The 26,928-nt window shown below is 35.4% G+C and overlaps 1 protein-coding gene and 1 pseudogene across 6 annotated transcripts in view; one reads left to right on the top strand and one right to left on the bottom strand.

Moving 5' to 3' along the window:
- The window catches only part of GRIK2 (glutamate ionotropic receptor kainate type subunit 2), a 662,286-nt gene that overhangs the window by 417,038 nt on the left and 218,320 nt on the right, over nt 1-26,928 (bottom strand). The window lies entirely within an intron of this gene.
- Nucleotides 13,710-26,928, top strand: part of LOC122490226 — a 196,717-nt pseudogene continuing 183,498 nt past the window's right edge.

Genomic DNA, 26,928 nt, shown 5'->3' with positions numbered 1-26,928 from the left:
TTCTACAATATAAGATGAATCTCATAAACAAAACATTGGGTGGAAGAAGACAGACAAAAGAATACTGCTGTATGGTTTTATTTTTGCAAAACTTCAAAAAATAGTTGTGGGGTGGAATAGGGAGGGTGCATGATGTTCTTTGGAGGTGCTGGTGATGTTCTGTTTTGTTTTTTTTTAACCTAAGTGTTTGGATATATATTTATTAAAGCTTTACTCTATGATTTGTGCACTTTGGTATATATGGATCATCCTTCAATAACATTTTACTTTAAAAAACAACTGCATAAAAGTGCTAAGCCTTATCTAATTTTGATAGCACAAGTAGTTAAAATAAAGGCAATACTGCTGAATGTCACTTGAATATTTGAAAAAAAATCCATAATCGAACACATAAACATGATTAAAGAAATACAAATAAGAAAATATATGTAAGTATATTAACTAATATAAACATAGTATATTAAAAAACAAAGGGTTAGTACCTTCAATATAGAAATAATATTAACAATAAAACACTACAACAGAAAACTTGGCAAAGAAATGAGTAGATAACTTATAAGTATCATATGAAAATAACTAATAGGCATATTAAAATGTTCAAAAATAGGAAAGGAAAGACTAAAACAAACAGAAATTTTACAGATTACATTTGTTAAGGTGTGTGAGAGAAAGCATAGTTGAAGAGAAAAATAAATTGATATAAACCTTCTTGTAACTTTCTTTAAATCTATCAAGTTTTAAAAATGTAACATGAAAAACGTGGGAGATTTAGATGCAAGGATGTTCACTTTGTTCATAAAAACATAAGAACAAGAACAATATGCTTAGAAATGCTCTAAATACCTAATGGTGAAGAATTATTTACATAAATCATGGTACATTTAATTAATAAAATACTATGTAGCTAGACATTTTAAATTATTCTACAGAAGTCATTTGATGACAAAAACTTTATATAAGTAGTTATAATATGTAATCATGCATAACAAAATAAGTGTGGTTTATTTCAGATGATAGGCATTTGATTAATTTTAATTTTCTTCTTTTCTCTTGTCTGTACGTTATAAATTGTTAAGAATGAACCTGCATTAATGTTATATTTTTTTGAAAAAATGAATAAAACATGTTTTAAAATAAAGCTAGACTATTATTAAGGGGTAGCAGAAAACAGGAGGATACTGTGAAATCTCAGGGTGTTTGTTAATGCATTTGTTTCTTTCATGATGAGAAAGACAGCATGTTGATATGATAGGGAGAGAACAATAGAAAGAGAAAGGTAAAACGTAGAAAACAGGGTATTACTGATGAAGCCAGGTGGCTCAGGAGCAAGAGAAGATCAAATCTAAAGGAAATGGTAAACTAAGCCTGGGGAGGACACCTTACTCATCCAAGCAAGAGGCAATTATCTGTGATCTGCTGATGTGAAGATGGGTAGGATACTGAGAGAATATATATTTTATCTATTTTCTTTCTGAAGTAGAAAATAAGAGCCTATAAATTTGATTCTCTGAGGAAGAAATCAGCTATTTTTTTAATTTTAAAACTTGCTAATAAAAAATTGAAAGGCAAAGCATTTTTTCCACCTGTTCATAAACCTACAAAAGAGTAATTGTTCACATGATTTTGAATAGGGTTTTTTCTCTTTGTATAGCCTGAGAAAAATAATACTCATTTTCTACTATGTACCTCCTATAAAAAGTGTTTGCTTCTGGACTTAACTCATTTTATTATAAAGTGTCAGAATTGCATGTAGCATTTCATAAGCATGTGGTACACGAAGACAGAATTGCTACCCTAAGGAGTTCACAAATCATGTTTGGTGGACAAAGTACATCCCAGAGTAATAAAGAACACAGAAGAACTCTATGATCCTAAAGCAGCACCTTACTAATGTATAATTATGTGCTTTCCTGAGACTTGTGGCAAGATTCACCCGATTTTACATTTTCAAGAATCTAAAGCCCATTTTCTCAGTATCTTCAAATTCCCTATTCTTTATGGGATATAAGCAACACTTCACTGCTTTCTTATACATTGCGTACCTTTGGCTTTTTGAAACAACAACAACAAAAAAATCACTTAAGATAATCATTCTCACAGCTTTATTTTTGTTTGGTTTAGTTTTGTTTTTTGTTTCTTTTTAATTCAGAAAGAGCCACCACATCTCATGTAACCTCTATATCAAACAATAAAATGCCTGCAAGTTCTGTCTCCAAGCCTATTGTAAAAGTTAATAGTGCTCATCACTCTATAATAGGCCTGATAAAGAAAGAAGAAGAAAAACAGAGGACAACAGCCTTCATTTCCACAGGTCTATTTGTCCACCTTATTTTGTAGATATGAAAGAATAAATGGCAAGGAATCCTTTGCTCACACAAAACTCATAAACACTGAAACTTTCTCCCATCACAGTCCCTAACTCACAAAAAAACAATATTGATCAAGACTTGAAATAAAAGATTTATATTAAGCTAACTGATTAAGCCTGTCAAATCTTTTCTTTTAGATCTACTTTAACTACTACTGAGGATTGTGTCACTCATAAGGATGTGATGAATGTGCCAACCAACATCACATCTAACTTCTGAGACTGTTCAAATAGGTCTTATCTTAAAGTAGGTAAAGATCAGTGTTTTAGAGATGTTTAATTTCATAAAAAAATCAATGTTATGAATAACATCTGTTATTTTCTCAGAAGATATGCTAGTTTGTTCCATCAACCATTACAATAATCTTATTTTCTATCTAAATAAATACAAAGCATGGTCTCCACATTTTAATTTTGTACAAATCCTTATCCAGAGGATAAAGTCACCATGCTTCTTTGTAAATGTGAAAGGTTATTTTCAAAATACCCTGGATATTAAATGGCATTAGGGAATCATTTATTTCTTTTTCTCCTCAGGCAAAATAATGAATGATATGGTGGTTATGTAAGAAAAAAACTTTATTCTTAGGAGATTCATGATGAAGTGTTTGGACGTCATAAAAATAAAAATGGAAAATGTTAACAATTATTTAATCAAAATTTTAAGTATATGACTATGTATGCTATCATCTGAACATTTCTGCATATTTTTAAAGTTCGTAATAAAAGTTTAGGCAGGGGAAGAAAAAGAAGAGAAAAAATAAATAAAATTCCTATACAGTTTGTTACCACTGCATGTTTTTAATGGATTTCTCAAAAAGACCATTAAATTACTCTGCGAGCATTTATAAAAATACTTACGATGCACTACAATTGTACTATTATTGTAAGAGGAGTCTAAGATGACATAATCAATCAATCATCTAGTCTATCCATCCTTAGGATACTTAGATTGTTTCTAGTACTACATTTGGGTCTCCAGGAATGGCAAACTTGCTACTATTTAAAGTTGTCTTTTACTTCCTGGAAGAGCTCTAGCACCAGATTCTTCTACATATTCGCCCATTGTCTGCTTCCCTGAACATTTTAACCATTTGTTCTGATTAGAATAAATTTAAGCCCAACTTCCATATGGTCATCATCCAGAGTTTGAAAACAGATACCTTCTTCTGGCTGTATTTTCTTTTTTCCAGGTTAAAACTTTCAAATCTTTTGATTATCACATGAATATTCTGATCCTTTCATTTTTCTAGTTATTTTTCTCTGAAAATACTCCAATGTATCTACAACTCAATGTTGGTCCACTTTTTAACTATATTCCAATTAGGTCACAGCAAAGCAAAACATGATGGGGCTGTCGATTCTCAATGTAATATAAACAATATAAATAGTAGACTTTTTTTGGAATACAATATCATAGGGTTTATTGATCTTGAACTTCTTATTAAAAAATTATGTTTCTAATGTACTTTTATTTTTCATACATGTCTCTGAAACATATCATCTATTTATTGTTTGTCTAAATTTCTAATTAAGACTATTTGGATTCCTTTTTTAATGATTATTAATGTTCATTTATTTTGAGAGAGAAAGAGGTGGGAAGGGCAGAAAGAGGGAGAGAGAGAATCCCAAGCAGACATCACACTGTCAGAACAGAGCCCGATGTGGGGCTCATGAGATCATGACCTGAGACAAAATCAAGAGTCAGACACTCAACCCACTGAGCCACCCAGGCACCCCAAGACTATTTGGATTCTTATCCTATCATCAACTCTTTATTAATATTAGTTTATTCAACATCTAATGCATCAAGGCAAGTTACTAATACTACAAAATGTGAAATGTGTTTCTTTTTCCTTTGCCTTTAGGTCATATTCAGTTTTGTTTCTATGTCCAAGTCAGTGATAAAAATGATGAGCAAGAAAGAGTTAAAGACAAAAATCTGAGATCCTACCCACATGGATACCCCACTGGAGGCTTTTCCTACTATTATACTAGCTAATGATCTTCTTAATTATTCTAGCTGACAGTTCCTAGGTCCCCATCACTTCTGCTGGAATATCAATGTATGCCTTCTTACATGCTTGATTAAGTCCAGATATACTATGTCTTCCATACTGTGATAGCGTATCTTCACTGGATTTTTCAGACTTGCTCCTATCAGGCTTTCTTCTGCAACCAGAATAATATTTCTAAAATGCAACTTTGATCTTGTCATTTAATTTCTTAAGATCTTTCAATAACTGCCTACTTTTTAAGCTTAGTTCCATTTACAAAGGTCTTCATAGTCTACCTTCTGCCTCTCTCCAGGCTCCTTTCTTACCATTCCCACTTTCCCAGTGGGAACGACCTGCCTTTCTCTGAGTGAACCAGAATCAAATGCCACCATTCCTTCCGAGTGATGTTCCTCTGCCCAGGAACCTAGTTTCTACCTACTTATACACCCACATACATAGATATACATAGACACACACACACACAGACACATTAACACATACATCTGCAATATTAACACATACATCTTTCTCTTCTAATGTATCATCAGCCTTTGGCATAGTCATCTTCTCTGGGAAGATATTCTTCCCTGGCCCAAACCCCAACCTGACTAAGTTGGGTCTTTGATTTGTATTCCCTCAATTCCAGAGCACTTCTAAACATCATAATGTATATTCCTACAATCTGCAGCTTAAGAAAGTTAAATCAGTATAAAACATGTTTAAACTTGAGCTCATTCTAAAGAATAAAAGCTTTTAACAGTTAACATTTATTGAGAGAATACTGTATATCAGGCATTGTGGTAAATATTTTACAAACATTAATAGAAAGTCATCAAAAATGTAATTGAACATTTTCATATTTAAATACATAGATTAATACATAATTAATACATAATTAAATACATTTTCTGTATTTAATGTATTTCCAAGGTCTTAATCTTTTATATTTTAATTCTGAATATAAATCTGACATTTAAGTCATCTACATTGTTAAGTCTAAGAATTGTTTTCCTTCTTTATGCTCCATGGTCTCTAAGGCAGTTAAATTCTTAGGCCAAATAATTTGCTTTACTGAGTCTATTCTGTTCTGCTTCAGCAAGACATTGGAGCAGGTTCAGCACCCCGAGTATCTTGTTTTAGGTCAGTTACATAGTCAGTCAGTAAGTGATGGATACTGGATTAGAACTCAGGAGACCTCAATCTAGGCCCCATCTTTTAATCACTATCTTCACTTTCTATCTTCAATTTCTGGTTGTTTTCACAGCAACTTTCTTTTTTTCTCAATGGTAAGCCCTTTGAAAAAGATTCTTAGGGGCGCCTGGGTGGCTCAGTCAGTTAAGCGGCTGACTTCGGCTCAGGTCATGATCTCGCAGTCCATGAGTTCGAGTCCCGCGTCGGGCTCTGTGCTGACAGCTCAGAGCCCGGAGCCTGTTTCAATTCTGTGTCTCCCTCTCTCGGACCCTCCCCCGTTCATGCCCTGTCTCTCTCTGTCTCAAAACTAAATAAACGTTAAAAAAAATAAAAAAAGAAAAAGATTCTTAGACTTTTATACCCATATGAAGTATGACTATAACATTCTGAAGCTCATTATGTGTGAATTTGATGGATGCCATCCTAGTATATGTATATGCAGCTAGAAGATCACATGTGCATATGGACCTAATTGATACACCATGAAAAAAATGAATTAGTAGGTCACCGTTCCCCAAAAGAGGATTGTGTGGGAAGCACATAGTGTAAGGCAGGAATTTTCCAAGAAGAAAAGTGGTGACCCGTCTCTACTGCATACTGACAGATACCTCCTACTCTCCCCACTTGCTTTTGATTCTCCTCAGCCACAAAGCAACAGGTATTCCTATTGTATTGAATTCACTGCCTCCAGTATTTTGAGCCATATTTCTACTAACAAAAATGTTCTTTACTCTAATATTACTAAGTATCATCCAAACATAAAAATTAGCAGCTTTGTCAATATTTCAAGTAAACTGAAAACTATACAAACATGTGGCCAATGAAAATTTTGTCTGCAGAATGTCCTGGAAATTTTTGAAGTTCTAGCACTCCGCAATTCTTCAACTATAGAAGGTATGAAAGCTAATCTTGCATAACTCCTCCTCCATCTATCATACTCCATTCAACTCAAACTTGTACTGGGCATTTGGAAAAAGGAAGCTGCTGATGCAGTCTAGAATAAAGAATATCTGTTAGAAGGCATTATGTAAACCAAAATCAAGTTGCAGGAAATGTCATAGTCCCACTAGACAAAGATTGGCTGTGCTCAGGCATGTAAATGTGCTTTCTTATTGTAAAAACAAAAAAGCTTTTAACTTTACAAACTTCCTACTGTTTCCAACACATTTTTTCCCAGTGGATGGGAAATAGGTGCTGATATTTCCTTCTACAAACAGATCCTTGAAATCAAAGTGAGGACTATGGTGTTACACATTCAAATATTACTTTTAAAGCAGATGCACTGCATACTGCGAAGAAAATTGGGAAATGGGTACTTAAATGTTAGCAATTTAAGACCTAGAAGGAATGCATACTGATTGGGAAGGCAGATGCTTGAATAATATCAAGATATAAATAGTGCAGATCAAACTGAGATAACAGGGAAGGCAGCCACATGAATAATCACCATATAAACAGTATAAATAACACCAACTATTTGAGGGCCAAGAGCACACATTTTAATTATATTGATTTTTAAAAAATAGGTCAGCTAAATAAAAAGGAGGCAAAAAGTGACTGAATGAGTAAGTCCTTTCACAATCTAGACCTCTGTTTTTTCTTCTGCAAAATGTAGGGAATGGGTGAAATGATCTTGAAGACCAGAGATTCAGAAAATATTCATGATTCTAAGACTAATTAAGAACTGCAAAGTAAATTGGGGAGCATCATTGATTCTGTAAGAATTTAAAACCTGATTAAATGCCATTCTTTTGCAAATATGGCATTCTCCTTAACATCCTAATGTTCAGTTCCAATTTTTTTTTTATGAAATTTATTGACAAATTGGTTTCCATACAACACCCAGTGCTCATCTCAAAAGGTGCCCTCCTCAATACCCATCACCCACCCTCTCCTCCCTCCCATCCCCCATCAACCCTCAGTTTGTTCTCAGTTTTTAACAGTCTCTTATGCTTTGGCTCTCTCCCATTCTAACCTCTTTTTTTTTTTTCCTTCCCCTCCCCCATGGGTTCCTGTTAAGTTTCTCAGGATCCACATAAGAGTGAAACCATATGGTATCTGTCTTTCTCTGTATGGCTTATTTCACTTAGCATCACACTCTCCAGTTCCATCCACGTTGCTACAAAAGGCCATATTTCATTTTTTCTCATTGCCACGTAATATTCCATTGTGTATATAAACCACAATTTCTTTATCCATTCATCAGTTGATGGACATTTAGGCTCTTTCCATAATTTGGCTATTGTTGAGAGTGCTGCTATGAACATTGGGGTACAAGTGGCCCTATGCATCAGCACTCCTGTATCCCTTGGATAAATTCCTAGCAGTGCTATTGCTGGGTCATAGGGTAGGTCTATTTTTAATTTGCTGAGGAACCTCCACACTGCTTTCCAGAGCGGCTGCACCAATTTGCATTCCCACCAACAGTGCAAGAGGGTTCCCGTTTCTCCACATCCTCTCCAGCATCTATAGTCTCCTGATTTGTTCATTTTGGCCACTCTGACTGGCGTGAGGTGATACCTGAGTGTGGTTTGGATTTGTATTTCCCTGATAAGGAGCGACGCTGAACATCTTTTCATGTGCCTGTTGGCCATCCGGATGTCTTCTTTAGAGAAGTGTCTATTCATGTTTTCTGCCCATTTCTTCACTGGGTTATTTGTTTTTTGGGTGTGGAGTTTGGTGAGCTCTTGATAGATTTTGGATACTAGCCCTTTGTCTGATATGTCATTTGCGAATATCTTTTCCCATTCCGTTGGTTGCCTTTTAGTTTTGTTGGTTGTTTCCTTGGCTGTGCAGAAGCTTTTTATCTTCATAAGGTCCCAGTAATTCACTTTTGCTTTTAATTCCCTTGCCTTTGGGGATGTGTCGAGTAAGAGATTGCTACGGCTGAGGTCAGAGAGGTCTTTTCCTGCTTTCTCCTCTAAGGTTTTGATGGTTTCCTGTCTCACATTTAGGTCCTTTATCCATTTTGAGTTTATTTTTGTGAATGGTGTGAGAAAGTGGTCTAGTTTCAACCTTCTGCATGTTGCTGTCCAGTTCTCCCAGCACCATTTGTTAAAGAGGCTGTCTTTTTTCCATTGGATGTTCTTTCCTGCTTTGTCAAAGATGAGTTGGCCATACGTTTGTGGGTCTAGTTCTGGGGTTTCTATTCTATTCCATTGGTCTATGTGTCTGTTTTTGTGCCAAGTTCCAATTTTTTTTTAAGTAGGCCTCATGCCCAGTGCGGAGCCCAAGGTGGGGCTTGAACTCAATACTGTGATATCAAGACCTGAGCTGAGATCAAGAGTCAGATACTTAACCAACTGAGTCACCCAGGCACCCCTCCAAAAAATTATACTGATTTGAGAAATCATGTGTCCAAATACCATTGAGCTCAATCAATTAAAATTAGATGCAAATATGTTTTGATTTGCAAAGAGCTTTGCAAAGATGTTAGGAGGGTAAATTAGAGACATTAAAATAAACTTTCTTAAGTTTTAATCCAGAAAGAGTAATAAAAAGATGGTTAGAAAATTGATATTTTAAGAAAGAAATCAGAAATCAATTTAATAGTAATAGTGAAATCCATAAAACAGCCTAAATATGTAATTTGATATCACATACAACAGAATTTACATTACTTATTTGGACTATTACTTCAAGAAAGTCTTTTAATTCCCTCTCACATAATTAGTTTGCAGAGTTTCTTTTAAAAAATCTTCTTACTTCTATTAGTTGGACTATAAACTATTAAATAGGAGCCATGTATTCTTGTGTGTTTATTACTTTGTTTTAACTAAGGAGATAAAGAGAAATAAAGAAAATATTTAGTTTCACCTTTTTAGGCAAGGTTTCTTAAAATCCTTAAAAATAGTTTTGCCATTTTTAAAAGTTGCAGTATCAATCAGACGTAACACACTTCAAGACTGCTGAAAAGGTTAGCATTTGTGTGACCACTGATAGCACTTCATCATCTCCTCAGCAAAGTCCACCTCTCTACAAACTCCCTAGACAGATTTCATGCCTCCCATAGGAAACATTTTTTCATTTCTCTTTCTTGGTACCTCTAACAGCATCCACTGGCATAATTTATTATTACCATGGGTGGTTCCTCTGAAAACTCTTTGAGGACAGGGATGATAACTTACCATTTCTGACTTGTCAGACTTCATTCGGTGCCTGGCATATAGAGTGTGTTTAATAAATGGGAAGGGAATGTGATAGTGTTGTAAGCATTAATATAAAATAAATGGAAGGAAGTTAGAATCATATTTATATATCAATATAATATAAAACAAATATTGTAGGAACTGATAATTGCCATTATCTATTTTTCTTTTCCCAAGCAACTAAGAGAATCATGTGGATCAGACTGTGTCCCTTCCTTCATGTTTTTCTTCACAGCAATCCAGAAAGCCCAAATTATTTGGTAAAGCCCTTTGTACATTTTAAAGTTTTAGAAGTTATTTTTTATAATTAAAACTGTCTGTAAAATAGGGACTTCATCTTTAGGGCTAATAAGAATTTATTTAAAATTTCCTACTCTTCAGAAACAGTTTTAGCATTCAATAATGGGTATTATTTCCTGACAAATTTCAAAACTAAAAGAATCCAACCAGATGTGAAAAGAAAATATTGTAGAAAATTGTCGTGAAAATGTAAATACATAAGTAAAGTATTAAAGTTAATAACTTTCCTCTCCCAAACATCTAATTCAAAAAAAGCATGTGGAAATTTTAAATGCAGCTAATGTGGCTAAGTCAGTAGAGATCTAATACAGAAATAATGTACACATATGCGAATGCTCATGCAACACTGATATGCACCTATAGAGACTCATACGTAAGCAAGATCTAAAGGAAATTTAACCAAGTAGTTAATCCACAAAGTCAGGGAGAAAAAATATAATGGCCTGATACTGTGAAACAAAGCAATAGGTCACTGACAAAAATGTTTACACTGACTCTACGTAGACACAGCCTAAATGAGTCTATCTTATAGTCAAATGAAATGACCCAGTTGTAGATTATGGGGTTTTACGTGCTCAGGGTGGAGAGTGAGTCAACACACACAGACATGTACATACACATGCACACACACTCAATAGATTCTCACTTAAAACTAACACTACCCTGGGCTCCTGGGTGGCTCAGTCAGTTAAGTGTCTGACTTCAGCTCAGGTCATGATCTCACAGCTCAGCTCGTGGGTTCAAGCCCCACATCAGGCTCTGTGCTGACAGCGGAGAGCCTGAGGCCTACTTCAGATTCTGTATCTCCCTCTCTCTCTCTACCCCTCCCCCACTCACTCTCTCTCTTTCTCTCTCTCAAAAATAAACATTTAAGAAAACTAAAAATAAGTAAATAAAACTGATACTACTCATAAAGAGTTCCTGAGAGTGAACTGTGGGTCTATAATCAAACTTAAAAAAAACTGCTCCTAAAATTCATTAGTTGGAATAACTAGCTTGTAAACTCTTGTGAATTTTCTCCATGTTGAATTCACAGCTTTTAGCTGAGTGTCTATCATTACATAGATATTGAAGAATTAGACAAATTATTCTAAAAATTATGCATGTTTAAGCATAATTTGCAGCAGTACTATTTTTAATAATGAAACAAACTAGAAGCAATCTAAATCTATTACCACCTGTGGTTGGTTCTATAAGCATTGTAAACCACTGGAATAGCGTGCAACTATTAAAATAGTTGGTTAGATGTACATTCATTACCATGTAAAAATGCTCAAAATATACAGCTAATGAAATACCAAGTCAAAAATAAGCATGTTTTTAAGAGACAATATTGTGTAGTAGGGAAGAATAAGTTCTCTGTTGTTGAATCGCTATACTGTACATCTGAAGTTAATACAACACTGGGTGTCAACTAACAGAAATTAAAATAAAAATTTTAAATTAAAAACAATAAGGTTCTGAAGCCAGCCTGCTTGAGTTCATAGTCCACTTCAGCATTTATGCTAAGTGGCCTTAAGCAAATAACTTAATTTCTTTATACCTCAGTTTCCTATTGGAAAAAATGCCACGTTGTTTGTATTACCAACTATCAACTTCATAGGATTGTTGTGAAGGTTAAATGAAAGAGTAAATTAAAATTCTTAGAATAATAATACTATCTCAATAAAAATTAATTATTCCATGTTGGTTATCTCTAAATATTTACTTACAGATATATAGATATAAAATAAATATACATATATAGATATATGCCTGAAAGGATACATATAAAAGTATGAATGGAAGATAGTTATGAATAATTGAATTATAGATTATTGCTATTTTCTAAACTTCTTGAAATAAAGAGATTTTTATATATCTGAGATACCTTTACAGGCAGAAAACAATTTTTGATGATGGAGTAATTTGGGACAAAACATTATACAATTTTAGATTCTTAGGATAGGACAGAACCCAACCAAAAATAAGAATATTTTCAATCTTAGGAAAATATACAAATATAGATTCAGCAAACTCAGCTCATCATTATAGAAATGAACTACTTTAGTTTGAGAATCCCATTTGTTTACTTTAGCTTTTATTGACCTTGCTTGAGGAGACTGGTCCAAAAAAATATTGCTAAAACTGCTGCTGAAGAGTTTACTGCTTATGTTTTCCTCTAGGAGCTTTATTGTTTCAGGTCTCATATTCAAGTTTTTAATACATTTTGATTGTATTTTTATATATGGTATAAGATAGTTTTCTAGTTTCATTCTTTTGCATGTAGCTGTCTAGTTTTCCCAAAATCATTTATTAAAGAGACCATCTTTTTCTTGTTGCATATTCTTGTCTCCTTTGTTATAGGTTAATTGATTATATGTGTGTGGGCTTATTTCTGAGCTTTCTATTCTGTTCTAGGATCTATATGTCAGCTTTCATGCCAGTACCATACTATTTTGATTTTTATACCTTTGTAATATAGTTTGAAATCAGGAAAAATGACACCTCCAGATTTGTTCTTCTTTCTCAAGATGGCTTTGGCCATTTGGGGTCTTTAATAGCCCCACACAAATTTTAGAATAATATGTGGAGAAAAGGGAACCCTTGTACACTGTTGGTGTGTATATAATTTAGTGTAGCCACTATAGAAAACAGTATGGTAATTCCTCAAAAACTTAAACATAGAAGTACCATACAATCTAGCAATTCCACTTCTCGGTACTTAGCCAAAGAAAACAAAAACCACCAATTAGAAGAGATACATGCATCCCTATATCCCTTTGCAGCATTATTTACAATAACCCAAAATTGGAAGCAACCTAAATGTCCACTGATAGATGAATAAAGAAGATGTGATAGCACTGTGTGGTATTTATACACACACACAATAGTATATTTCTCAGCCATAAAAAAATAATGAAATTGCCATTTGTGACAACATAGATGGACCTAGGGGATATTATGCTAAATGAAATAAGTCAGAGAGAGAAAGATAAATATCATACAATTTCACTTACATGTGTAATCTAAAAAATGAAACTGATGAACAAATAAAGCAAAAGAAACACTCATAGATACAAGAAACAAACTTCTTGTTATCAAAAGAGGGGAGGGGGTTGGGGGGGCAGGTATAATAAATAAAGGAGATTAAGAAGTACTAACTTAAAGTCATAAAATAAATAAGTCACAGGGATGTAATGTACAGCACAAGGAATATAGTCAATAATATTGGAATAACTTGGGTGGCAGATGTTAACTAGACATCACGAGGATCACTATACATTTATAAAAAAATACTGAATCACCATGATGTACATCTGAAACTAACAGAATATTGTATGTAAATTATACTTCAATTGAAAGAAGAAAGAAATGAACTACTTCACCTGTACATAATAATGATCTTAAAAGTTGAGCAACAACAAAGAAACTGACCTGGTTTAAGAGAAGTGATTTGGATCAGGCAGAGATAATGCCACTTTAGCAACTCCTATATCCCCCAGAAGACCACTTTTCAATATTTGTTGAGGATGTGAGTAATTTGGTTAAAATTTCCTCCCAAGTCTCAGATGTGCTAAGCAATTCAAAATCAAAATCCTTGCTTTAAACTAGAAACCAATTGTAAGTTGAGTGAAAAAACATATATTTAAAAATCAATGAATACATAAAAAGTACTTTTAAAATAATATGTAAAAATGTCTTCTGCTTGTAGCCAAGCTGAGAATGGGGAAGGTAACTGATAATTCTCCTGAGATTGGCTATCATGATGCAGTGAAGATGGTTTTCAAGAAAACCGAAGAATGGGCAGAGGTTCTCATGCAAGGTAAGCTCATCATCGCTTCTGGATCTACAGTCTGCAACCAATCATTCACTTTGGGAGAAGAATGATAAACAATATTCATTTTACCTCATTTGTTATTTTGCCCCATGTCTCCTAGAACTCCTTGGCCCCAAATTTACCAAGGACACAAGGAATTAATGCTGACTGCGTACTGAAGAACCTTTGCTGATATCCTGAGGTTATCCTGACATTATTGGTTACTTTAAGCTGCCACTTTCCTGCAGGCTCTAGAATGCTTAAACGGCTATACAAATTGCTATAAAGGTTAACTTAATTGATTCCGAGAGACAGATAACTCCCTAGCTGGGCAGCACCCATGTGAGAACAATAAAAAACAAGCTCCCTTTCTGTCTCTGGTAAGTGAAAGAATGACAGGTTTCAGCAAAATTTTCAAACACTCTGATTTACATAGAGCCACAGATCAGAAGAGTGACTTTTAGTACTTTACAATGCAAAAATCAACTCTCATTCACTGTTCCGTTTATCATAACAGATGTTCTGATCAGCATTCCCAGGTCACCATGTACAGTGTACATGTTTATATAATTACAAGAGAAAAGAGGTTAAAATGTTGTGCCTCATCCAATGTTGTCAAAATGAACCGATACAACAATTCACACAGGGGAACAGCAAGAGAGTAAATGCAAGCACTATAAATATACATAAGCCACAACCTAAACTGTTTCCCAGCCCAACCTTCAGAAATGGATTTCTCCCAATAGACATATAAGAACCAATATATATCCCTAACTGCCTGGTGTGACCTAGTTGAAGGCAGCCTAGAGGCAGGGATGGAATTTCCACTACATTTGTAGGATTCCATGAATATGTATTTAGCTTTTGTCAGAGGACAACAAATATCCCATAGTCGTAATGTGAGTAAAAGTGCCATTTGTTTTTCTTCTCACATACCTGCTTGTGACACAGAAAATGTGGCACAAAGTACACTTTAGAGGAAGGAGAGGAAAGGTTATTTATGAACAGATTCACGGAATGAAGATATAAATGTACACAAATGTAAAGATACAGATCTAGACAAAGATATTCTTCCTCTAAAGCCGGGAAAGTTTTTCTTGGGCTCTGATGTACCCTACCTGCATCTAAATCCACCTGAGTTTTCTCTGGTATCTGTTGTTTAACTTTATATATTTAAGTGCTGATACAGATATATGATGTTCAATCATACTATGCCATGCTTATGTGAATTTATAGGGATAATTAAAAGGCATCATAGTTACGGTAAGTGTCAAGCAGAGTGGTAGTTTAGAGCCTGAGATTCTAGTCCTGGCTTGGCCATTAACTATCTCTGAACCTCTGAAAGTCAATTAAGTGTTCTGGGCCTCAATTGACCTTGCTGTGAAACCGAGGGGCTTGAAGGACTCAAGTAATGTGAAGCCACATGCTGTTCTTTTTCATCTCCTTCATTCTAGTACCCAGCACACAAGAGATACTCTATGAGTATTTGTGGAAATGGATGCATGCATTATTTAATGAATCAGTGAAAAAGGCACCCATAAGATGCTTCCAATCTGAACTATCCGTGACATTATGTAGTTAATTTGCATGACAAAACCCTTAATATTAAATTCTGGTTCAGAGGTGAATGTGTGTTTTCTGAAATGCGTAATGGTATCTAGAAAGTCATATTACAGCATCACAACCCAAATCCCCTGTCAATTCAGTCTGAATCATATACCTGTCTGAAGAAAACAAAGTTAATATGATGACTTAGCTGAGTCATCTAGTGAGAGCCCAGTAATACAGGCAAAGTTGAAGACCTCATCCGTGATCAAATTTCCACTGATGGTGACTTAATTAACCATTGACCTTGCACTAAACAGCAGAAATCATAACTGTGGATTTCTGTCAGCCTACTGCCTTTTCTATTCATGCCAGATCCAAGAGAAAATTATTATCTCATCCAAGAATAGGAAGTGGGCTCTACTTTCTAGAAATAGGTTATGTATTTGAAATAATCCAATCATTATATTTCTATCCTATGAAATTATTATGCTAATGAGATATTCTATAAAACCATTTTCTATGAGTTTTATTTGAGCGTGGAAGAAAATGTTAGGAGGAAATAACACTGATTTTAGCTTATACCAAGGTAATCACAGAAAGTATCTAGTCACCTTGTACCTACAGGACACTTAAATATCTACCTAAAAAGAAAAAAAAAACTGAGTTACATATTTTTTTAAGTTTATTTATTTATTTTTGAGAGAGAGAGAGAGAAAGAGCATAAATGAGTGGGGGAAGGGCAGAGAGAGAGGGAGAGAAAGAATCCCAAGCAGGTTCCACACTGTCAGCAAAGAGCTTGATGCAGGGCTCCATTTTGTGTACCATGAGATCATTACCTGAGCAAAAATCAAGAGTCCCATGCTTAATCGACTGAGCCACCGAGGCACTCTGAGTTAAAATGTTTGTAAAATCATACCCAACGTATAGCAATTTAGAGAGCAAGTATTTAAGCTTTGATTTCTTGTTGTTGTTTTTAGATACCTTCTCTAATATGGATTGGAAAGAAAATGAAGGTAAGATGGAAGGAAGGAAGGAAGGAAGGAAGGGAGGGAGGGAGGGAGGGAGGGGGGGATGGAAGGAAGGGAAAGGGATAGGAATACAAGAAGTACTGATGACTTTAAAGCACTTGGTAGTGAATACAGTGTTTCCATAAGCATGCACAGAGTCACTATTGTGTAATGAGAGAATATACACTGCTCACTCAGAAAAATTACGTGAATTGTTTAAGATCACACAGCAGGATGATGATACAGTCAGGACTCAGGTCCTATGTAAACATCAAACCTTTCCACTGTACTTTGTTGGGAGTCAGGAATTCATTAAAAATTATAAATAGTGACAATTTCTCTCACATGGAATGATATCCAACAAAAAGGGAGAGGCATAAATCAATGGTATTGTTTCATCCAGTAACTATGTAAGATTTAAAAAAAATTATTAACAATTGTGAACCCCTCTCATTTCACTATACCGTTCTTGTTATTTCTACAGATTTGTAGGTCTACTTTAAATTACAAGGTTCAGGGGCGCCTGGGTGGCGCAGTCGGTTAAGCGTCCGACTTCAGCCAGGTCACGATCTTGCGGTCCGTGAGTTCGAGCCCCGCGTCGGGCTCTGGGCTGATGGCTCGGAGCCTGGAGCCTGTTTCCGATTCTGTGTCTCCCTCTCTCTCTGCCCCTCCCCCGTTCATGCTCTGTCTCTCTCTGTCCCAAAAATAAAATAAACGTTAAGAAAAAAAAATAAAAATAAATAAATAAATTACAAGGTTCAAGCCACCCACTGTTTTGGAGACTTAGTACATTTAATTGCACCTAAAAAAGGAAGCTATTCCTGAAATCATTGCTGCACTATATGCTAACTAATTTGGAAGGAAATTTAAAAAAATAGGGGCACCTGGGTGGCTCAGTCCCTTAAGTGGCCGACTTCGGCTCAGGTCATGATCTCGTGGTATGTGAGTTCAAGCCCCGCGTCGGGCTCTGTGCTGACAGCTCAGAGCCTGGAGCCTGTTTCAGATTCTGTGTCGCCTTCTCTCTGACCCTCCCCTGTTCATGCTCTGTCTCTCCCTGTCTCAAAAATAAATAAAACGTTAAAAAATAAAAAAAATTTAAAAATAAAAAAACAAAAAATTATACAAGTTAAAAAAAGATAAAAAAGGAAGCTATTCAATATTATTTTTAAATGTTATGTGTCACCATAAAGAAATTAAAATATCATATCTTGTTCAGTACAAAGCAGAAAAAAATGTTCGTTATCAAATAGGTCATTACATATCTAAATAAATTATTGGCTTTTTAAACCATCATTATGTGGATAATTAACCAGTCTTCTTATCTTCTAACAGCACTTCAAATAGCATAGTTTATCATTCTTAGGTCTGAAACTTCCTTTTGGCCATTGATGAAAATGAGTGCTACAAAATCTGGAAAATGCCTTGTTCTTCTTAAAGGCAATATTTACTTCTGCTAAACTCTAACACCACTTCCAGCTGTCTCATTTATCACTTAATTATACATTGTCTTGCCTTGCTCTTTATTCCCATCACAGTTTTGTGTATATTAAACTAGGCTCCTGTGAAATCTCATGGATCTAGAAGGGCAAATGAAAGTTTTTTCATTTGTGAAATTTTTAAAAATGGACTTATTGTTAGTTACCAATATCATCTATTGGATATGTCGATATACATGCTTTGTTATCATATTACAATTGCACATTACATATTACATTACATTTTTATTTTAAAATACTTATATATTAATTTTATGAACAGGGAGATTTTAAGCCAAGTTTTCAAATGGTAACAATTAACCTTTTTAATGAGAAGCAAGGGATTCAATCTACTTCTTAATTTTCTTGGGATCATTTGTAACTAACCTTTTCTATTCCTAACAAAGATAAGTCTTTAAAAGAATTTTAATTCTAATTTTAGTACTTTGCTGCAATGCTACTATATACTTTCAGAACACTTATAGACAAACTTTTATACTTTACATAAGCACTACAGAAGTATTATACTTTATATTTTATATGACATAGTATCTCCTTACACCTAAAATCCAATCTGAATAGAAACTACAGTTGTAAAACTTAAAGAAAATGCATGCACACAGTTCTTTTTTTCTTATTCTTAGCAATTATAAAAGTAATTATGAACAAGATTGCTGGTCAGATGTGTGAAATTCCTAGTTGTTAAAGTCTCAGCTCATAGCCTCTGCTTTAATGAAATATGTCATACAATGCATAGTTCTCTAATATCATTTAACCTATAAATTGTGCTTCTGACCCTTTCATCACTCAAACAGGGAATATAAAGAATAGGATTCATTATAAATTCATGGAGCTTCTAAAACATGAAGAGATACTGGTTATAATTCATTCATGAGTTATTTTCAGTTTATGAAGGAAGAGCTTGCCAAAAGAGAGTAAAAAGCAAAGCACGTTAAATCATAAAATTAAATGCAGACTTTGCTGAGCACGGTTTTTAAGTTTCTCCACAAATAATTCCAGCCCCAGTCTCACTCCACCCCTGAATTTAAATAACTCTTTAAAGAGTTCTCAACATGTGAACTTCAATATCGCAACCCAAAATCCAGCTTACCACAATTGTGGTTATGCTATTCTCTGCCCTCACAATGATATCCTTCAAAACTTTAACAAAATACTCACTTCTAAGGCAGCTGTAATTAAGCCAGCTAAGTCAACTACTCTATCCACCTTGGCTTGATGTGAACACATTGGAATTTATGAAACTCTGCTCTATTCAATTGACACTGACGATGTATTTGTTGATTATTTCCCCTCTTAAGTCTACTTCACATCCATTATTTTCAGTTGAATGATAATGGCTTTGAGCTCAGGGATTGTGTCTTTGACATGCTAGCTAAAAGAAAGTTAATATATTAAAAGGTAACTTTGGAATGTATTATGTAAATGAATGTAACAGTAGAATGGTTTCAACAAGTACATTGAGAGCTACATGAGATCCTAGTATAAGAAAGTAAAAGAGAATATAGGAAATAACAAAGATGGCCACTTTATTCTTAAAGATAATCTTCTTTGATGAGGGCTTAAACTAATGTGGTATGACTCACTTAACAATTCAAATAAGTGATGAATCCATATTATCCTTGACCATTTTTCTTGAGAGAAGTATGAACACTATTGTTTTTTCTATGCTGATTCAAGGTAAACACTACTGATTTTGAATTTCATTCTGGAATTATGTTAACACCTACATGGCAGAGTGCAGGAATAGTAGTTTTTAGAGTTGCTTGGCTCCAATTCTGACATTGAAGCACAAGACTTTCTTTCAGTCATCTAACTAAATAGGCTATTGTTAAAATGTGAGGTGATATACTGTATTACCTGATGTTATACTCTTATCTCTAAAAAAGTCTATCATTCATTGAGTATCTCCCTCTGAGAATTTTTTAAATGAGAAAAAGCATGAAATAATTTCTGCTTAAGAGAAATTATTAAAAAGCATGAAATAACTTCTGCCCAAGAGGTATTGTCTAATGAGGTGCCTGGGTGGCTCCACCGGTTAAGCATTGAACTTTGACTCAGGTCATGATCATTCAGTTCGTGGGTTCAAGCCCCACATTGGGCTCTGTGCTAGCAGTGCAGAGCCTGCTTGGAATTCTCACTCTCTCCTCTCTCTCTTCACTTCCCCTGCTCTTGTTTTTTTCTCTCTCTCTCAAAATAGATAAACTTAAAAAAATTCAGAGAGCAAATCCCAAAGTTAAAAAAAAAGAGGTATTATCTGATGTCTTAATCATTGTCGGAAGAATTGGAAGAAGAATCCTTATTCTATTCAGTTATCATTAAAATCCTATAAGCTGCATATATACAACAAAAGTGAGGCTACAAAATTATACCGTGGTATATCTAAAAAATAGTGAACTCACCATAAAGAAAGTATGATAATGACTTTTCATAGTTGGAGAGAAAAACAACTGATTAAAATGAAAGTAGAGTGGCTTCTAGCTTTAGAGAACTACAACTTGTTTTCTTTAGCAGGGAGGTAATAATTTTATTTTAATGTTGACTATTGAATTCCTTGCGGTGAGTATATTTATCTCTGTTTATGGAAACAATGATAGGGTACTTAAAAATTTTTTTAGGGACAGCTGGGTGGTTCAGTCAGTTAAGGGTCTGACTTTGGCTTAGGTCATGATCTCATAGTTTGTAAGTTCAAGCCCCATGTCAGGCTCTGTGCTGTCAGTTCAGAGCCTGGAGCTTGCTTTGAATTCTGTCTCCCTCTCTCTCTGCTACTCCCTCACTCACGCTCTCTCTCTCTCTCAAGAAATGAATAAACGTTAATTTTTTTAAAAAAATTTTCTTTTCTTTCTTTTTTTAAGAAGAGAACCCTTGAAGCAAGATAATACTAATAACTAACATTTAATGAGACCTTTCTACCATACTATATTTTTCTAGATGCTTTACATTTATCAATCCATTTGTATTCTTGCAAAAACACATAAGAAATGAAATCACAGCACAGAAAAGTTAAGTAAATCTCCTAGGGCCACAGAGCTAATAAAAAGCAGAGGGGATGGGAACCAATGAGGTCTTAGTCCAGAGCCCACACACTTAAACGTTAACTTTGTTGCCCCAAGAATATGTTGAGACACAGGAAAGGCACACTGTTCTGTTTAAGAAGTAGTAAAGCAGATGGGGCGCCTGGGTGGCTCAGTTGGTTGAGCATCTGACTTCAGCTCAGGTCATGATCTCGCGGTTTGTGGGTTTGAGCCCCGCGTCGGGCTCTGTGCTGACAGCTCAGAGCCTGGAGCCTGTTTCAGATTCTGTGTCTCCCCTCTCTCTTCCCCTCCCCTGCTCATGCTCTGTCTCTCTCTGTCTCTCAATAATACATAAATGTTAAAAAAAAAAAAAAGTAGTAAAGCAGGGTTGGAGACAGGAACATGTGAACTAGGAAGAAGTTGTAGAGGGGCTTACAGTGATTAGGAAGTTTGGCAACAAGCCAGGTTGATGTCATACAAACAGGAGAGAATAAGTGAAAATGCAGGAGGAGAAAAAAAAGAGCATTGTCCAAATAACTTTTAAAACTAGGTAAGTTTAATATCCAATTGAATTTAGAAATTAATGCATGTGGAAAAAAGGGAGGGGAGGGGAACCTGGGTGGCTCAGTTGCTTAAGCACCCGACTCTCGAATTGGCTCAGGTCATGATCTCATGGTTTGTGAGTTTGAGCTCTGCATCTGGCTCTCTGCTGTCAGCCCAGAGCCTGCTTCAGATCCTTCGTCTCCCTCTCTCTCTATCCCTCCCCTGCTTATGTGCACATGCGTGCGTGTGTGCTCTCTCTCTCATAAAATAAAAAATACAAATAAAAATTATTGCATATGTTCTAGCCATATAGCCACTCAGTAAATTCTATCCTACTTCATGACTGTGAGTGGATGGTATTTGGGGAAATCAAGGAGTAGCGACTTGGTTTCTTATTTTGAGGGATGCAGAAATAGCTGCAAGCACTAATTGAGACCAAGAAATTCAGAGGAAGCAACTACAGCCTCAGGTGACTGGGTAAAATGCCAACCTCACCGCTGCCAAAGGATCCTCAAAGGACTAGAAAGGGTCAAGATGCCCCAATGACATTTTGGTTTTACTCCAATACTTCCACTAACATTCTTTAACAATTCACACTGAAACAGAAAAAAATCCTTGCTATGATATAACGATGCCAATGAACAGCAGAAGGACATGCATAAAAATCATGCAGGAAACTCCTTCTGAGACTGGAAGCTAACGTATGTTTCCTGATGCTTCTAACAACACGGATACCATTAACTCAGAATTGTTTTAGAACTGAGGACGCCCTAAATTAATTTATTCAATAAGTTACTATGCGGGATCCACTTAGTGCTAGGGAATAGTGCACTGTACAAAACAATCCTGTGCTCACGTGGTTTACATTCCAATGGGCTTATATTCCAATTCAGTATTTGCTACTGGCCGTCTTAAATGATGACGACCCAATCATTACCTTTTTTACATATACTGAAATCAACACAAAAGTGCAGATAGGGATTTGTTCAAACTTTATACATAAAGACTTTTTTTTTTAAGTTATTCACTTTGGCTATACTATCTCAGGGATCACCTGCATTTTTATTGAAGGAATACCTCCCGGGATGTAGAAAAGCCTTAATTATTGTTCCGTCTCCACATTCAGTTAAAACATTGCTTCTGTCCAAGGGTTTTTGAGATTACTTTTATGGGAAGGTGGTAGGAGGGGAATCAAGTGTTACTAATTATCTCTTATCTTAACCTAGAATATTATCAAGGCCACCTCCAAGAGATACAAAATTCTAAATTCTACTCACTCACTCTTAACAAATCTGCTTTTGCCCTTCATTTTGACTGTATATCTTGACCCTATTCAATTATTTCTGTCATCTCTTTAAATGGAAAGGCCAATAACATCCATACAGAGTTGTTGTAATCACACAGAGTAACATAAATGAGATGATCTAGTAATCCAGACCCTAGTAAAAAACCGATATTGCTTAGAACAAATTAGGCTTCTTGGGTAAAAAGGTGAATTTCTAGAAGGATGTTTGTAGAAATGCAAACAATGAAAAAGGTAACTGAATACATCTCTCTGTGACACACCCTTCATTCAGTTATTTTGCCTGGGATTGGGGGGGGGGGGAAATAGAACATGGAAAGAAAAATAAGTATCAGTTTAAAAGTAATTCTGTGTGGATCAGTTGATCACTTATCTGAGAATCTCTTGGTGGCATGATGATCAAAAGGCATTGTAAGTAATCAGGAGACTATAGATGCTGGCAAGGATGTGGAGAAACAGGAACCCGCTTGCACTGTTGGTGGGAATGCAAAGTAGTGCAGCCACTCTGGAAAACAGTGTGGAGGTTCCTCAAAAAATTAAAAATAGACCTACCCTATGACCCAGCAATAGCACTGTTAGGAATTTACCCAAGGGTTACAGGAGTGCTGATGTATAAGGGGCACTTGTACCCCAATGTTTATAGCAGCACTTTCAACAATAGCCAAATTATGGAAAGAGCCTAAACGTCCATCAACTGATGAATGGATAAAGAAATTGTGGTTTATCAACGTTAATTTATTTTTGGGACAGAGAGAGACAGAGCATGAACGGGGGAGGGGCAGAGAGAGAGAGGGAAACACAGAATCAGAAACAGGCTCCAGGCTCTGAGCCATCAGCCCAGAGCCCGACGCGGGGCTCAAACTCACGGACCGCGAGATCGTGACCTGGCTGAAGTCGGACGCTTAACCGACTGCGCCACCCAGGCACCCAAGAAATTGTGGTTTATATACACAATGGAATACTACTTGGCAATGAGAAAGAATGAAATATGGCCTTTTGAAGCCACATGGATGACACTGGAGAGTGTTATGCTAAGTGAAATAAGTCAGGCAGAGAAAGGCAGATACCATATGTTTTCACTCTTATGTGGATCCTGAGAAACTTAACAGAAGACCATGGGGGAGGGGAAGGAAAAAAGAATAAAAAGTTAGAGAGGGAGGGAGCCAAACCATAAGAGACTCTTAAAAACTGAGAACAAACTGAGGGCTGATGGGGGGTGAGGAGGGGGGGGAGGGTGGGTAATGGGTATTGAAGAGGGCACCTGTTGGGATGAGCACTGGGTGTTGTATGGAAACCAATTTGACAATAAAAATTCATATTTAAAAAAAGGCATTGTTAGAATATGAATATCAAAATCAGTTTAAAGTTTGAAGTTGTTTGCTATTTAATTCATAATGTGATGACTCTCAGAGACCCACATACCTAGCATTCTACACATTTTTTTTATTCATAGATTTGGAGTTGAGGTATGGGGAATCAAGGACAAGAAGTTGTAAATAATATTTAGGCTAAACCAGAGCAGAGGTAGAAAAAAGGGTGCAAAACACAGAGAAAAATATTGGTAGAAACAGAAAATCAAGACCAAAAGTGACTAAGAGAATACAAAACCACAAAATTGGGTCTGTGACAGGCTGATCTTATTCAAATTTAAGGAGTTAGAGATTCTAGATGACTTCTGGTATGTGTACATATGTATGAAAATATATACACACACGCATATAAATTTTTACATATGTACATATGCATATGTATATGTCTTTGTATGTGTACACAATGCCTGTTCTTACATTCAGGAAAGTCATAAAGCCATGCTAGTTGGCAAACTATATCCCTTAGGTCAAGTATGACAAGCCACCTATTTGGGAACCAAATACCATCCATTGGCTTACATATTGTCCAAGACTGCCTTTGTGATACAAAGTAGACTGAGATAATTGCAGCAGGGTTCATGACTGGGTAAAATAAACTGACCCAAATAAAATATTTACTCTCTGGCTCATTACAGGAAATGTTTACTTACCTTTAACCTGGACCATCACCCTCCCAATCTCCTGACTTCCCGCTTTCTGTCTGTCCCTCCTTCTATTTTTTTTTAACTGATTAAAAACAGTAGGCACTGATTGAGTGCCTACTGTTATGTCCTTATATTTAAAAACTATTTTTTAGAGCAGTTTTAGGTTCACAGCAAAATTGAAAAAAAGGTACAGATATCTTCATTATACTACATGTCCCTATACACACATAGCATCTCCCATTATTAACATCCCTTAAGAGAGTGCTACATTTTTTATAAATGATAAGCTTACATTGACACATCAAATCACTCAAAGTCCATCCTTTACATTAGTATTCACTTTTGGCTGTACATTCTAAGGATTTGGACAAATGTGTAATGACATAAATCCATCATTACAGTACCTACAGAATATTTTCACTGCTCTAAAAATCCTCTGTGTTTCACCTACTTATCCTTCCCATCCCCCCACCCCTGGCAACCAGTGCTCTTTTTTGCTATCATAGTTTTGCCCTTTCCAGAACATCACATAATTGAAATGAAACTGTAGTTAGCCTTTTCAGATTGGCTTCTGTCACTTAGTAATAGACATTTTAGTTTCCTTTATGTGTTTTCATGGCTTGATAGCTCATTTCTTTTTAACTCTAATACTCCCTTCTCCAGATGTACCATGGTTTATTTACCTATTTGCCTACTGAAGGACATCTTGGTTGTTTCCAAGTTGTAACAATTATGAATAAAGCTGCTATAATCATTCACATGCAAGTTTTGGTGTGGACATAAATTCTCAACTTCTTTGGGTAAATACCAAGGAGTGTGATTGTTAGATTGTATACTAAGATGATGTTTACTTTTGAAAGAAAGTGCCAAACTTTTTCAAAGTGGCTGTTACATTTGGATTCCCAACAGCAATGAATTTGAGTTCCCATTGTTCCACATCCTCACCAGCATTTGGTGTTGTCAATGTTCTGGATTTTGGCCATTCTAATCAGTGTGTTGTGATATCTCATTGTTTTAATTTTCATTTCTCTGATGATACATTATGTGAAAGAACTTTTCACACTTGACATCTGCATGTTTTGTTTGGTGAGGTGTCTGTTAAGGACTTTGGCCCCTTTTTTTAGTCAAGTTGTTTTCTTATGGTTAATTTTTAAGCGATCTTTTTATATTTTGGATAACAGCTCTTTATCAGATGTGTGTTTTATAAATATTTTCTCTCAGTTTATGGCTTATCTTCGCACTCTCTTGAGCTTCTTTTATTTATTTTTCCCATTCGTTTCCATGGTTTTGACTCCCCATCATTGTCTTTAAGGTAACTATTCCAAATGTTTCAGGATTTTGGAAAGTCTGTGAATGTTCAACTTGAAGTTTCTCTGTATCTGCACTTCCCTCCTTTCACTTCTGTGTTCCTCGGGGTTAATTACCCAACTCGTCCCTGATCCAACAGCTTCCAGACTTCATTATCTTACCCAAACTTATTCCCATGTGCTTGTTTACTATTATTCACTATTCTCCCTTAAAAACAATATAGAAACATTCTTCCAATTCTTATTTCCTGTAATTTAACACCTTATCCATCTTTACCCATATTTTTAAACTACAAATATTTTTGTAAACATAATCCGTATTTCATTGCCTCTACTTTTTACCATCTACCCACACCATAAATTCCTTCAATCTGGCTTTGCCTGGTTACTCTATTTAATTTTCCTCAGAAGTCACCAAGGACCAACTGATAATCAGTTTTCTGTTTTCTTCCTCCTTATGATCTCTTTGGTATTGGATTTTGTCATATATTTATTGAGACTCTTTTCTCACATGGTTCTGAAAGTAAAAATTCCACCAGTACCCAAGTAAAATACTAGTAGAAACATTACTAACTTTCCCTCAAACATAGGATATACATCCCAACCTCAGGCCAATTTTTATAGTTCTGCTTCCTTTGCAATAAACATGCTTTTTTGTGTGATACAAGCTCTATCTACTTCAAGTTGTGATACAACAGTCCATCAAATACAGGATACTGGTATATAAGATCCAGGAGCACAAATGTCTTTCTTATTGTTTATTGTGTCTCCAGGAACAGTTACACATTAACCACCAAACAACAATTGAATAAATATATTTAATACCTGAAAGAAAATTCAGACATCATCTACTCCAGCCCCCTTTGGCTTTCCCTTTGTTAAAAAAAAGATAAATT

The sequence above is a fragment of the Prionailurus bengalensis genome, chromosome B2 (assembly GCF_016509475.1).
Source record: "Prionailurus bengalensis isolate Pbe53 chromosome B2, Fcat_Pben_1.1_paternal_pri, whole genome shotgun sequence".
Taxonomy (NCBI): domain Eukaryota; kingdom Metazoa; phylum Chordata; class Mammalia; order Carnivora; family Felidae; genus Prionailurus; species Prionailurus bengalensis.
This window is presented reverse-complemented; position numbering and strand designations above follow the sequence as displayed.